We start from the raw sequence: 15489 nt of genomic DNA, 5'->3' as shown, positions 1-15489 counted from the left end.
CTCACTGGGGTGTGTGAAGAGGTGATACTGTAATTGGTTTCCCTCAATTTTTTTGTGACTGTTAAAGAAGAAAGAAGGGAGGATCACCTTATTACCGTTTTTGCATTTTATTAAGCTTTTTCAGAAGACTTCAGAAGCTCTGTGAAATGGGATATCACTGTCAATAAGAAAAAAGAACAAAGACAAGAGGCAGCCCTATAGTTTCATCTTTACCTTAAAAGATGTCACTAAAAATATTAGGGAACGGAAATGAAAATGCTGACTTGCATAACCATAAGGTAAGCCTCCTGTTTCTAAGAAGTCACTACTTCCAGTCACAATATTTATTTGAATTAAGGAACACTACTGCAATTCTTGTGACTCATTAGTGTACATATTTAAGCTTGCCTCAAAAAAAGCTTATCTTTCCATCATTCAAAATCCGCAAGGTTTTGAGCCAACTTTCCTTACCCAAACGAACCCCAAAGCACATACCTATTTATCAGAACATCCTTAAAGATAAAAGATTATGGTCCTTTAAAGACATAAGCTGGACACTAAACCTCAAAAAAAGCCCCAGAAAACCACTTGCTTTTGGTGTTAAGAAACCGAAAACCCGATATTCATAATGTTACTGGTTTCCATAATATTTTGTTTAACTAGAATCTAAACATGAAATCACTGTGAGCATATCTAGCTGAGGAATATGAAGCTTACAAACTGCTCAAGCACAGAGATATTTTTCACTGACTAATTTATGTGAATTGGTTTATTGTGATGTTTAGTAGTTGAAATCCAAATTTCAGGGCATTGGTAACCTGACAAGTTGCCTTTGACAAAAATCTGAGCCTTTTTTTAAATTGCTTTGAATGGTTGACATAAATCTTACCCAAAGTATCAAAGTAATTTTCACATGAAAGCACAAAACCGCAACAGAGAACTTGAGAAACTAGGACGAAATCAAGTACAAATCTTTCATCTCCAATTGCAGAGCTCATTTCTTTAAGTTAGCTTTGCCTAAATAATTCAAACAAATACAAAGTGCTCACTGAATTCTACACACAAGTTTCCTACAAACTGATGTTTATTTCCCCGTCAATTTGTAAGAAATTAAGAGTTAGCAGTTTCAAATATTTGAGAGATTCTCATACATAACAGCAGAGCTAACTACATAAGTGAGACAAATAGAAATTTATCTATTATTTGTAAAGGACTCCTTTGTTATCATTTTGTGCCCCAAACTCACTCTTCCCCCTCCACAATCCAGGCAGCTGAGCAATTAGGTTACCAGTCATACTAGCCATGGATAAGGACATCAATAAACAGCTATGCTATTGTTGTATATTATTACTGTGTTTGTGACATGTCTGGTATAAAGAAAAAAATACTAGGTGAATTTTTATCTTTCTGTGGTTTTAATTTGCATTTTTCTAAAACCAGTAAAAATAGGATATTGCAGATCTCAGAGATAAAGATCTATCAAAGTTAAAAAAAAAAAAAAGAAGTCAGATAATAAATGCATCTACCAACTGAACCTTATTCATTTTTATTTTTGTCCACTTAGAACAGTGGATGTTAACATGGATAGATCACCTCAAGCCAACTGTTTTTCCAGATGTATTCAATGACACATACTCCAAAACAAGATATATGTGAACATATATACAAGATATATGTATATCATATAACAGCCTGTAATATAACATAAAGAAATTAAAACCCTAATAAAAAACCCTGAAAATAGAAATTGGGAACATCTGAAGCTCCTCAGAAAGAAAATAACATCATCAGCACCATTAACTGACAGCGTTTTACAACAGAGTAAAAGACACCCATCTATGCTGAGCATACGTAAATCCCACGTCTGAAGTCACCTTCCTAATTTTCATCATCTCTAACCTGCATGGCTGTGGATGATTCCAAGGCAAGAAGAAAGCTGACTGACTTAGCGTCATGCAAGTCCACTGCATTGTAAGATGAATTAGAAATAGCAGCATTCTCAACGCTCAGCATACATAAGTTTGTTTCCAGACTGAAATGAGCTAAGGTTCTTTTTCAAACACACTCTATAAAGCCAGCATCGACTCTAATTCAACAGCTTCCTGGCAAAATGAACAAATCAAATTTTTAGAAATGTAATTTACAGATATTCACCCTGCTTGCTCTGTAATTTCATGGCATAGGACATATACTCCAGGCTATGCTCTGAAACCAACCCTGGTGCCTTCATACACCCTGACAAAGAATCCATGATGTCATCACACACGCACTAGGTGCACAAATTCCAGCTCTATGTGAAGAAAAAAGCACTTTCAGAAGCCCTGAGTAATTGAGTCATCAGACAACCTTCTTAAAACAAGAAAGTAATTGAGATGTAGGCAAGCCCCAGATTTATGAATCTTCTCCTGCTTGGAGACCACCACTGAAGATAAAATGAAGTAGACTTCCTTTTCACACATACCAACTCTTAAATTACGCTGCGTTTCACCCTCATTTTTAATCGGCATTCCATTCTAATCCTTCACAGCTAGTACTCACCATTACTGCCCCAAAAAAGCTGTAAAACTTAACTTACTGTTCAGATCCTCCTTTCAGGCTATTTATCAATGTGCTATAATCAAGCCAGTTGGTAAGCCTGACCAATTTTAAGATCAGTAAGGACTGCAAGATAAGAAATGCCCATTTATTCCTACTCTATCTTCCCTATCTTTTAGCACTTACTTAAACATGTAAGACCTTCCCTCTAATGCCCTGACTGCTCATTTTTCCTTATAAAACTTCTTCAAGAAATTTTGTCAAAGCCTTCAGGAAATCTAGTAGAATATGGAATCAGAGTACATTAGTTGCATCCTCCTGAGCCAGAGTAAGAACAGTACATCATCCACAGAATGCATCTCAGGGAATGATGGCATATCTAAACTCCTAGAATACCAGATAATTTTGTAAGATTTAGCTGACCTGCCTGGGAAGAATGAATGCAATCCTCTGAAACAGTGTCCTCTGAGTAGGATACTGATTTTTTTTTTTTTTTTCATATATCCAAGCAATTCTGCTTGTGAACTTGTTATTAACTTCTCTTACATCTAATAGCAAAAGACAGAAAGGCTAGATACACAACACATACAAATGGAGACAATGTGATTTGTTTGCTTTTGGGAGTGGAATAATTTAATTACAGCATGACTACCTGAAAAAGCCCCCCACTTGTTTCTCCACAGTTACTCTGATCTCTAGAAACAGAGATGGCAGTTGGACATAAAGAGAAGGAACTGAAGAGAAGTGCTTTGTCTAGATTCATATAAATATTACAGCTATTTGTAATTTATGTTACTGTATGCGATATCTTCTCAACACTGAAACCAAGAAAATAATTAGCAGCTGACAGAGGCTTCCTTTGTACTCTCAAAGATAAGACTAAGTGGCAATGGTTCAGCTATTAGGTTGAAATTCATTTCAGCTTGGTAAAATGCAGTCAGTTCATTAAAACACAATTATGCTATGCAAATTCAGAAAAAGTAAAATGCTTGTCTTTTTAGTTCATTTCCATGTTAAATTAAAGATCGTAGCTCTGTATTACGAAAATCTTTCCTACAAAAAAAAAAATAAGAATCTTCATTTTCAAAAAGAGAAAAAGCCTAAAAAAACCAACGTAGAAGGTACTGAATAATTTCTTTTTGCCAGTTTCAATATAACTCTTTAACTTACAGTTATATTTCTAACAGCTCTGGAACTTGCTCATCTAAACCTACCTTCCTAAAAATGCTTCTAATTTTTTTTTTTTTTTCTTTTTGGAAAACTTAAGTGTGCTTTGGAGGGGAAGAAAAAATGCACATCAGCAGAGAAAACTAACACAACTTGTATCTCTCATACTCATAATAACAGTATATGTACATAAACACAAGTTCATACTACCTAAAGCACAGATATTACACGTCAGGAAATGTTCTTCAAAGCACTCAGCTAACGAGCAGTACATCAAGCACCATCCACATAACAATTCATATGAACAAAGCAGTGCAAAATTAACTCTGCCTGATGGAAAAAGCTCCTGGGCCACTGCCATTTCCAAACAAGTTAGAATTGTAACTTAGAAAGTGTTGTTCACTGACTCCTGGCTAAAAATCTCATAGCAACACTAAACTCAGGCACTCACCTCACGCTCCAGTATGGCTTCCTTGCAGCAGTAACTTCTTACTACTAGCGAGAATAACAAGACCTACAAGAGAACCATTTGTTAACAGTACAGAAGCACAGAATGTTGCACATTAGAAGTTAAGAAGTTCATGTTTCAACTAGTTGCACTCTCAGTCCCTCCAAAATGTTCAACACTATCATACGATGCAGCCATAAAGGGCGCTTAAGCCTTAATGAACAGCCCACTCCTATGAGAGTACCTGCTATTTACAAGTCCTTTATAACTGTACTAAACAACTTTCTGGTGTGAAGATATGACTAGTCTATCACTTAACTATCAATGTATATTAGCAGTATGTTACAATCAGAAAGGTCAACAAGTGGAATGCTAATAGGAGGAGAGCAGTAGCAAAAGGACTAGTGCAAATAGAAAAGTGTTACAAAGGAAAAATGCTCACCAGATTCTGAAGACTTAGGCTCACAGGGAAAACTCCACAACTAGAGAGAGAACTGTAACCAGAGAACCCTCCCCCACGGCTGCCAGCTCTTAAATGAGGTCTAAGAGAGGTGCAGCCAGGCTGCAGCTGTGCTTATCATACAGCTGAATTGCCTTCACCTGCGCTCCCAAGGCTGACCGCGTCCTTCCCCAGGTGCTCAATCAGTGGGTCAGGCTGGGACTCAACAGTTACCATACAGTAGTAGAAACAGTAAGACAATTTTTCTTTCTGCTGCATGTATAACATCTCATGAATACTTACTTCAATTAAATCAGCAAACAGTGAAAAAGATAGATTTCAGAAGTACGATGCAAGTAGCATCACTGTATCGTTCTACTATGCAGTCTACTCCAAACAGAGAAACATACAAAAACAATTTCAGAAGTACTGTTTCAAAAGTTATTTCAACCCAAATACTAGTTTCAAAAAGAAACTGTGAGGGAGGCTTTGAATATTTGCTACATTTTCCAGTTTCAGGTATAACCACTTTCTGTCACTGTCAGTAGGATATTAAATTATTAATCATTAATGATACTATGGTCATTAATGACCATGAAGAGTTTATTCAGACTGAAACTCTGACCTCCTCCTGCATCTCTCTATATAAAAGAGACCATTTCAGAGAAATATTGCTGATTTGGGCGGCTTGAAAAGTAGGAATAGTTCAAATAAGTAAGAATCCTTTGGACCTTCTTTTATGCAGACAATAGATTTTATCAATAGATTAATCAATACATTTGATCAATCAATAAATTTAAGAACAATGAGGTGACATATTTTGTACCTGTCAATAAATTCAAATGTTCATACTAATGTTAACAAAACACCTTTCCCAGCAATACTGAAGGACATACAGAACACGTAATTGTATCATTTCGTACTCAAAAGCTGGCAGCATTTTGTAATCTAGATGCAACTACAAAAAATATGCAATGCATTGAAAGTCTTCAGATTAACATATACTTCATGAACACTCCCTTCCCTTAAAACAGGAAAGAAAAATATAAAGCAAAAAAAATGAAGAAAGGAAGGTCTGGAGTAGAGGAACGGTGCTGAAGAAATAAAACGAAGCAATGATTTTCTTTTAAACAAATAAATAGATAAAATGCATGAAGTGTGCTAACAAATCTCTGCTTCTGCATCTGTCTGGCAGTTAAAACCCTCTGACCTTCTGTTTGATTTCAGTCATGGGCTTTCATCTCTTGAAGCAACATGGCACAGACTATGGGTACCAGCTTATTAATGTTCAAGTCATTGTTAAAAGAAAACTCCCACTGAGCACAAGCCCATGCAAGTGTGATCTCTTAAAATTGTTTACAAAGAGTACCTGTACATGACAAAAAAAATACAAATGCCTGGCAATAAAACTGGCACCTGATTTATTTTTGAATGTTTTAACTCTCTTTTCTACAAAACAATTAGATTCCCAAGCTGTTTGAGAACAGAGCTGATACAGCTGCATTCGCTCTCATCAATGCAGTCCCACAGTTGCAGGTGCGTGGAACCAGCAGTAGAAACTACCTTCTGGTGTCTGAAGTCATTCCTAGCTACAAAGCCACAGGGAGATCGGTCCCTTAGCAACTGTCAATTTATCCATCCTTCATTTGGGAATAAAAATCCATTAGGTTATGTCTTTTGTCCTTTTATCAGAGGAAAGTGTAAGTGGGACTCTCGTGACACTCTGAAATAGTGAAATAGTGCTGCTTTGGCTTACAGCGTCTGTTCTGGGTGTCTGTTCCCTCAAAACCATTTCTCTTTTGTGCCAATAAAGTTTCTGCTCAATTTTAACTCTGGGATTTTTTGTTAACAAGAAGACAGCCTGCACAGGACTCAGGACATCAGAGCACAGTTTGAACCTTCACAGCATCCTCTTCTGTGATCAACAGGAAGTAATTTAATTTGTCTTTGATATTTGGGGACTGTTGTTGTCAGCGTTTTAATAGGAATCAGTTGCTGCTGAGGTCAGTCTCCAAACTGTCCCTACTTTCACGCTCTGGTTTGCTCTGCAGAGGAGCTGCAGGATTGGTAGGAAATAAACGAGCCAAGTGTGCAGGGAAGGCACCCGATGTGCACAGCTATGGGCAGGTGTTCACATCACAGAACCAAACCACAGCTAGTCTAAACAAAACTCTCCAGCACAGCTACCCCATAATGAGATAAACATTGATAACAGAAAATTTTTAATGCTGGTTATTATGTTGAAATTAAGAAAAATGTTGAACTGCTTCAATTCAAGTAAGTTGACTGTTAACCTGAAGCTCTGGCAAACTCACAAATAAGAACAGAAAACTATCTTTGTAAGAGTGACTATTATTAAATATATGGTGAATCATTTAATAAGAGTATTCTTGCAGCAATTCCAAGTGCTTCATTTTCAAGTACAAACGAAAATTCTGTTACATGAGTGCCTGCTGAAATTAATCTTATGGTCTTCAGTGTGACAATGCATAAGCAAGTATTATTGAATAATCCAGGTAGCATTAAATTCAAGAAGAGCTAGAAACGATTATAAAATGGATTATTTTTGCAATATCAATTGGAATAGTGATGGGTAAGAATTTTGACACAAACGTAATGTCAGAGTAGTTATATGCATAACTATTAAAAATTTCAACACTACAAAAGTCAGTTCTGAAGGCAATCTGGGTGGACAACAAAAAATTGATCTGTACATCTTGCTTTACAATCTATTGAAACAGAATGACTATAGGATTTTTTAAAAAATGTCTAGCAAATAAGAACTATGTAGGAAAGCAGTATTTTTATTAACTATAAATAAAGGAACAATATGCATTTTAATGAACCGACTGCCTTATCATAAATAATATTTTCATCACATCAAACAAAATGCATCATACAAAATGCAATTGGACTAACAGTGGTAATAATACAAACAACTGTTCTTTCTTTTAGACCTGGATAAGCAAAACACTTAGGTTTACACATAACCCAAGCTGAGAGTTTCCCTGTACTGATGAGGTGATTTTACCCATGAGACCAGTGATCTGATATTCATAATTTAGGCATAAAGCTCTGCGACACCTAAGTTCAAAGATACACACATGGTCCACAGATTTCCATATAGAGTAGAGGAAAGATGAAACGTACTTGACTTTAAGCATACAGGCTGCTTTAATGGTGAATGTACTTCAAAGTGTAACATCCACTGTCCATTAAACTAACATGAGTTATCCCACATCATTCCCTTCAGCTGGCAAAGAAGTCCCTAATGTGAAGTCAAACAACCTGATGAAAAAACCCTTAAAGCAAATCTGTAACTGGCTCTGTTCCACTTGCTGGATAGCAGTTTGTAGTGTCAACATGCAACTGGTGTTTTTACACAGTTTGCAGTGATAGCCTTCATCTTTCTCTTGGCCTATTCATGAGATTCTCTGACCATTATGAGCAGTAACAGGGTGTTTCAATTCCTCTTCTCTCTGCATCACCTTTATTTGTTTTTGAAAAAGTGAAGAACAATTTTGCTTTGATACTTGCTAGTTCTATTATCGCTTGGCCAGTCAGTTGTCGTTGCCCCTCTGCAGCACTGCTAATATCATTTCAAGATAGCAGCAAATAACTTCTACATCCTTCCTTAAAAAAGTGTGGTGCCTCAGATTCCAAAGTCACACAGGAATATCTCAAGTCTCTGCAGCAACATGATGCACTGCACAAATCTGAGCTGGAGGCTCAGGTCTCACTGAAGCAGCCTCAATGACTGTGAATCTGGAGTTCTAGTGCCAGTCAATCACTTAGCATTAATTCAAATAGAAAGATCAAAGTTAACAGAAAGCAACTGAAATGCATAGCAGCTTTCTCTTGTGTATATGTATATGAAATCAGTGAACTTCATAGGACTGAAACCCTTAACTACTGAAACAAAATAAAGCACAGTCTGCAGAAGCCTTCTCATACAATCTTTGTTTTCAATTGTTTAATCTCAACATAATTGCAGTTTAGTTTTTACATATTTAATTTCTCAACAGAACACAGGGATATATTTGTCAATAATGAAACATATTTAAATATTTTTAAAAGACTAGCTAAGGAAATACTAAGATCTTGATGATCACTAAAACACACTGTGGCATTTAAAAAAAACAACAAACAACAATAGTTCTGTAGATCTAGAACAATAGATTCTGTAGATTCTGTACCTCTCTGTTTTAAAGTTCAGTTAATAGCATGTAAAAAACTAAAATCTGGTTATCGAGTATTACTGTAAGTTTAACAATAGCAGCTTAGCTAACGCTTGTCTTAGAGGATAAATCACTTGAATTTGGCACACAAAAAAGCTTTTGGGGGATTTGGAACTTACTACCTGCTAATTTAGGACACCGCAATTTGCAGGTGAATCCCAGTCAGGTCACTGCAGTGAGGTTGTGCCAGACATCTAATAGATAAGTAACTTATTTTAAAAGGAAATCGGATCCCTTTGTCTTCTTCTAACAGGGTATATGCAAGGGTGTGTATTTCTTCTGACACAAATTTTAAATTTTACATTAAATAGTTCAGTACTATTAACCTAATATCTCCTCAGGATGAGTTCCATACCATATTTTTATGGTATGGTCCATAGCTTTATTCAGCCATAGTCTTTTTATTTTTTTTTTTACTACCAGTGACAGTTTGCTTTACATACTTAGGTAATGATTAATAAGAATACTTTATAGATGCAATAGCATGTATAAGCCACGTGATTTTTATTTTCAATTTTTTCAACAACACATTAAGAAAAGAAATGTCATGAGATTTAGGTGAACAACCTTACATCACAAATAATGATGGCAAATAATCATACAGAAGAATTTGCAAGCCGATCATAAGAGGGAGTAATGTATATAAATCCTTCAGCTAGCAGCTTGACAAACCTAACAAACAAAAGACTACTCATAAAGGACTTGTGAAAACAAATTAATATGATAATTATTGTTATTATTATTCTCAATTTGCACACCACTTTATAGTTTTCTAAACGTAGTCAACCTGCTTCTCCAAAATCTGAGTTAAAATGTAAATGATGTGAACTATTATCTTCTAAAATAAAATTCTAAATATTTTCTAATAAAAATCTAAATAATTCTAAATATAACCCATTTATAACTCATTTACAGTGCATTAATCTCATTATGATGTCACACATACACATTACACATTATATGTGTAATGTATATTTGTATTGTATGTGTACATACGTATGTGTATTGTATACATATCTACAATATTCTTTCTGTACAACCTCTCAAAATGATCTCCAACTCATTCAACATCACAAAGGGCTGAAAACACTGGAAGACAGCCAAAGAAGAGCAGTGAAGAATACTACAAAATACAAGACAGCTAGGAAATGGCCAATAACAATAACAGGAGATGAAAACGGCAGAAGAGAACTCAGAACATCAGGAAAAACTTCAAAGGACTGCCTTCAGTTATACTATGGGACATGATACACATAACATATGGGTCACCTCTTAACTCATAAAGCATTGTTAAGGTGATAAAGTTCTAGACAATTATGGATTATTCTAGTACAGATCTCATGGAAAAGTGACTCCCAACAGGCAGGATAGTCTGGCTGGCTGACACCTGTAATTGTTACTTATGAAAACAACAAACCCACCTGTCTGGTAATTTCTTATTCCTCCCTCTGCGCTCATCCACTCCCACTGCCCTTTTGTACGTAGCTCACTCTTCAATACTAGCAATATGTTAATATGTGAATTGGTTGGCTCAGCTGCTCCCAGGTGATGTGGGAAGAATAGGCAACTCCATAAACGAGGTTACATTGCCCATATGGGATTTTGAACATGAGTAGTTTTTCTATCTGTGAGCCAAAAATGAAGTGTCAAGTACTAAATGAGGAAAATACATCCTAAGACACAGATTAATTTTTTCAATTAGAATTTTTATTTTCTCTTCTAAAGGTCATTACATGACTACGTAACTAATGAGAAAGGATATATTCCTTGAGTCACCTGGGATCTGCCACAGCATATCTGACCAAAGGTGTAACTACTGAACTATGATATTCCAGACAGATGAGGAGCTGCAGCTGCAGCTCATATCAAAGCTTCCGTGGCAGTTCATATTTGCCAATATGTATTTCAGCTGAAAAAGATGTGATTGCTTCCCTAGTAATCTCACAAGTAACTTTCATGACTAGAATGCTGTAAATTTGGCATAGCAAGGGTGTGCAAGAACACATATGACAAAACAGGTTTACTTTATGAGACTATACACGTTTTAGTCTTCTCTGGATGATAATATAAACCTCATAAGTATTTCGGTTATTGTTTTCCTCCAGGATTTGAGAAAGAATAAGTAGGAAAGAGTGCAGTTATCTGTGACTTGATGCTACTGTAGGTGCTCTGACACTGCTGAGCTCCCTTCAGTCTTTTTTGAGTACTTTTCCACTTAAAAATACGTGCATTTAAAATAAAACAAAACCTGGAAAATCTGGAATTTACCATTCTGCTGTGTCATATAAATATTCAACTGAATGCTGGAACTGAGATATGACACTTCCTATCATCTTCAGCATTTCCAAGATTTTTTAACTTGACACCTATTATTTAAAGCCTACATTATATCAAAAGCAGCAGCAGTTTTAAAGTAAATTCTAAGTTAATTGCTTCTTCTTTGCTTTAAAAGTAAACAGAATCCAAATCTCTGTTTGGTGTAACCCCAGTTACCCATTTACTTATCCTTACCCATTTACTTATCCTATTATTCTGCTAAATATGCTCTTGTGTTTTAATACATTTTGTACTGTAATGGCTTCTTTCAATTCTTACTGGTTTTTTTCATGTACTCTACCAGTCTTCTTATCCCGTTTGAAAGCTTTTCAAAGAAATATGCACTATAGTACCTGCAGAAACTCACCACATTCTGGAACTGATGAAAAGGGAAGAGCTCCAGAATAAAAATCACCCTGTGCTCTCAGGCCTTGAGATTTTTGATTCAGCAAATGTCAGCAGAGGAATCCTTGCTTGTTCCAGCTGCCACAGTGAGCTGTGTGGAGGGCTAGAAGACATGCTGCTCACCTGGTCAAATGTTGGTCATTCAACACTCTTTTCTCATGCATCAGCAAATTCTCCCCTTGTCATCTTACCTTAAATTCCACGCAAACCACAAAAAATTCTGCTTATGCTTACCAGGCAGGTTTCATCCACATTTTACAGTTATAATTAAAAGCTACATTTTGATTAAGGACATTATGAATTACAATAAAGTGCAAAGAACATGCAAAATGAATAATTAACATTGTATAGACTTCAGCATCATAATTAAGATTAAATACTACATATATTCAAACTGGATTAGCACATCCACTGAAAGCTGTAATGTGCTCAGTAGGAGAGTCTATGCATTCACAAAATAATGTTTTATGAGGAGTATTCTAGCAACATTAAGCATAAGGTTGTCATATATAAAATGATTAACATTTTATATAAAAGAAGCTGTAATTCCAGTAAATGAAGTCATTTCATCTCCCTGCTGCTTCTACCTTTAGGAATATACTGTAAATGAAAAGTGGCTCAATGTGAAGTCTAGTTAAATAGAATTTGAATCCTCTTGTTTGAAGTTAATGAGACTTGGAAACCTGCATTTAAAAAAATGCTGTGATTTTAAATCATCAATTTCATTAAAATTTGCATACAGCACTAACATTTTTGTTCTACTAACACTTCCGTGTTCTTAGCCACATAACAAAGGATGTCTTATTGCTTTTCCTCACCTTTTTTTGCAAGAAGAAACCCACTTGCAGCTGTTTCTCAACAGATCTCGATCCTTCATTAGGCTTTTAGCAGATGAGTGGCTATCATTAGCTCAAAAGAAAATACAATGCTTGCATTTATCCCATGCTTAAGAAGGCACTCTTGAAAGCTATAAAGTATACTGACTTTTAGGAACATGGCTGGTTCATCTCAAGGACTTACTACTTTCTAATGCAGAAGATCATCCAACCCAGTAGTTTTATACTTTTGTTGCCTCTTTTTCTTTTAATTAAAAAAAATATGGAAAAGAAGCTTTATTCTCTATATGAATTAGCTATATTATGTACTTTATACACAGTCCCTCTTCACTCGGTGTGGCCCACGCAGGCCAAAAGATGGGGCACCCACAGTAAAAGAACCTGCAGGAACTGGAAGTTGAAGTGTGAATCCTCCACAGTGCTCCAAGAGAACAGCCATGAGAAAAGAGATTCCTTGGCTACTAATTACTCAGTCCTTTTGTCGAGGCTGAGTACATACAGATTGCTGGGGCGCTGCTTGAGCAGAGAAGCATCGTCTGCAGAGGGGCTGCTGACAAGTTGCCAGCTGCTCCAAGCTGATACATCAAAGGAGAAATGGGCTGTAATTTTCTCCTCAAGACAACAGAAGACAGTGAGATTAAATCATGTCTATGATTTAAAGGAGTGCCAGGAATGTCAGACGTAGATAACGCAATGTATATGTTGGTATGTACTGTTTTAAATGTATTTCATCTAAAAAAGTAGCTGTTCTTCAGCTGCTTCAAAGTGAGCTTTCAAACTGAGAACCGCAAGTCAGATGTGGTGATTAACCATTACGCTCAGTGTCTTTTGACCACAGTGATTTTGGTAGTAAGTCACAGGAAAAGGAATAAGGCAGTCTGTATCGCAAGTTCATAAACTACTTGGCAGGCTTTGCCCACTGGCGATCGTTAAATGAAGAGGCTATACGGCTGGATGTGGGCCCTTCATTAAGGGAAGGAGGGGATGCAGCCGCACCCATGCAGAGTGGTGGTGATTCTTCACACAAAAGCTCCAATCACTCTTCTTTTGTCATCATTATCTTGCACAGAAGAAGGGCTGGCTGGGATCCTTGCCGGACCCCTGCCCAAGCAGAGATGATTAGCATCGCTGACAGTGATAGCATCCACAGTGCCTTTACTTAACCTCAGCGTGTCTGAGGTTAAGCCAAACTGCGCCTTTCCTCTGCTTTTCCTGGCACGGCAATCAGCTCTTTACAGTCTTTATCCACACAGGCTTTCTCCTAAGTGTAGAAAGTGTAGCTAGATTTTGATCATATTAAGCATCAATGAACACATATTTATTTTCCCATGAAAGGGAAATGAAAACGACTTTACATTCCTATTCGGAATTTGTAGCAGTGTCTCAAAAACATTTTTGGAAAACTTCCACACCTGCGTAACAGAACGAGAAGAGGCAGATCCTGAGGAGTTTTCTCATTTACATACAGCTGGATTTCACAACAACAGGGCTTTACATCCTCCCGCAGTGTAAATCTTCTTATTCATAGTAGCAAGAAAAAGTCTGAGCAAATACAAATTAGTAGATTATAAACTTGAATTTTCCAGTCCAACTTTTTAAAATAGCTTCTTAATTTGGTAAAAAATCTGGGCAAGATGTTCATCATTATTATCTACAGGAAAAAGGCATTTGTATCTCCCCTACTTGTTGGATATAATGCATTAGTAAGTACATGTGAATAACCTGCAGACGCAAGAAGCTGGTTCATTTCAGCTGCCTCATTAAAAAATAAATCTTGTTTGTGATAGGGATGACCGTTGTTTCCTGATGTATCTGTCTGCATTTGCTCTTTGACCCTTGACTTCCAGCTAAAGTGAGTACAGACTTCTTTTTTTATTTCTGTGCAGTGATTAATACAGCTTGAATATTGTGTATGATTGACACAATGCAATACAAAATGATAAACATTTTCTCATGATAAGTCAGGTCAGGCTCAGGCAGCCTGAAGGATGCATGGAGGCACAGGTATGTGGTATGGTATGACCTGAACCCACAATTTCTCTGTGCAGCTGGGGAGGCAGGAGCTGCTGTCCTGAGTAGGCAGGAAGGACCCACTGCCAGACCCAAGGAAGACAGCAGCTCCTGGCCTGGTCCCTGGAGGGCTGCATGTATCTGCAGTGTGCTGGTGGGAACCCAGGGAGAGCTGGCACTTGAGCTGTGGCTGCCTGGGAGAAGGGCAAGAGTGGTACACAGGGGGTCTATCTGGGATGGTGGGAGCACTGTTCTTCCTCCTTGCAACAGGCACTGAATCTGTCAGTGGGAAACAGATGGACTCTCCACATCTGAGTCATTTTCTGCTTTTATGTGTCATACCTGTTTTTTATTTATAGAGTTTGGATTTATAATATTGTCTGGTAGCTTTAGGACCATAAAAACAACAACAACAACAACAACAACAACAACAAGATGTAGCAACTGCTTTATAATGTGAAGTATCCGTATAGGCACCACTAGAGAACTTTACAAATTATAAGATTTCAAGAAATCCTCTTCAATAAGAAAGTCTTGAATGAAATAAAATGACAAAGTGGAGCTCAAGTCTCAATGGCCAACTGCTAGAAAATCTCATAAAGGCTTGCTTTACAAAATACAAAGTTTTCCCAGCAGTAAGGAGTAGCTCCTTAGCTAGGGCAAAAGCACAGAGGATGCCAAAGAGCTCAGGAATGTTCTTTGTTCTTGTTTGTTTGTTTTCCATTGGGAAAACCCTCTCAGACCAAAGGCACATGAAAAAGATTCAGACAACTGCTCAGGGCTCCTTCTTCGCAAGAGCACATCTTGGTGCTGCCAGGACTGTAACTGCAGACCATGTATGTTATTCTGTTATGGCCATCCCACCTCTGAGGAAAGCACCATGTCTCAAACAGTAAAAATGAAGTGACAGACTTCATCTTTCCACTTAAATATTACAAAATTCTTCTTTTCTTTCATGCACTGCAAATATTCACCTATTCTTGTCATTGGTAGTATGAAGTCCATTATCCACCTGTTAATTTTGGTAATCAAAAAGCACTTTTCTACACACAACTATATGCTTGCAGGGTAATCCATGCTTTAGAAGAGGGAGGGAGTCTGGATCACGATGCTGAA

The sequence above is a fragment of the Tympanuchus pallidicinctus genome, unplaced genomic scaffold, assembly GCF_026119805.1.
Source record: "Tympanuchus pallidicinctus isolate F22 unplaced genomic scaffold, pur_lepc_1.0 scaffold21, whole genome shotgun sequence".
In the NCBI taxonomy this organism is placed as follows: domain Eukaryota; kingdom Metazoa; phylum Chordata; class Aves; order Galliformes; family Phasianidae; genus Tympanuchus; species Tympanuchus pallidicinctus.
Note: the sequence above shows the minus strand (reverse complement) of the source record.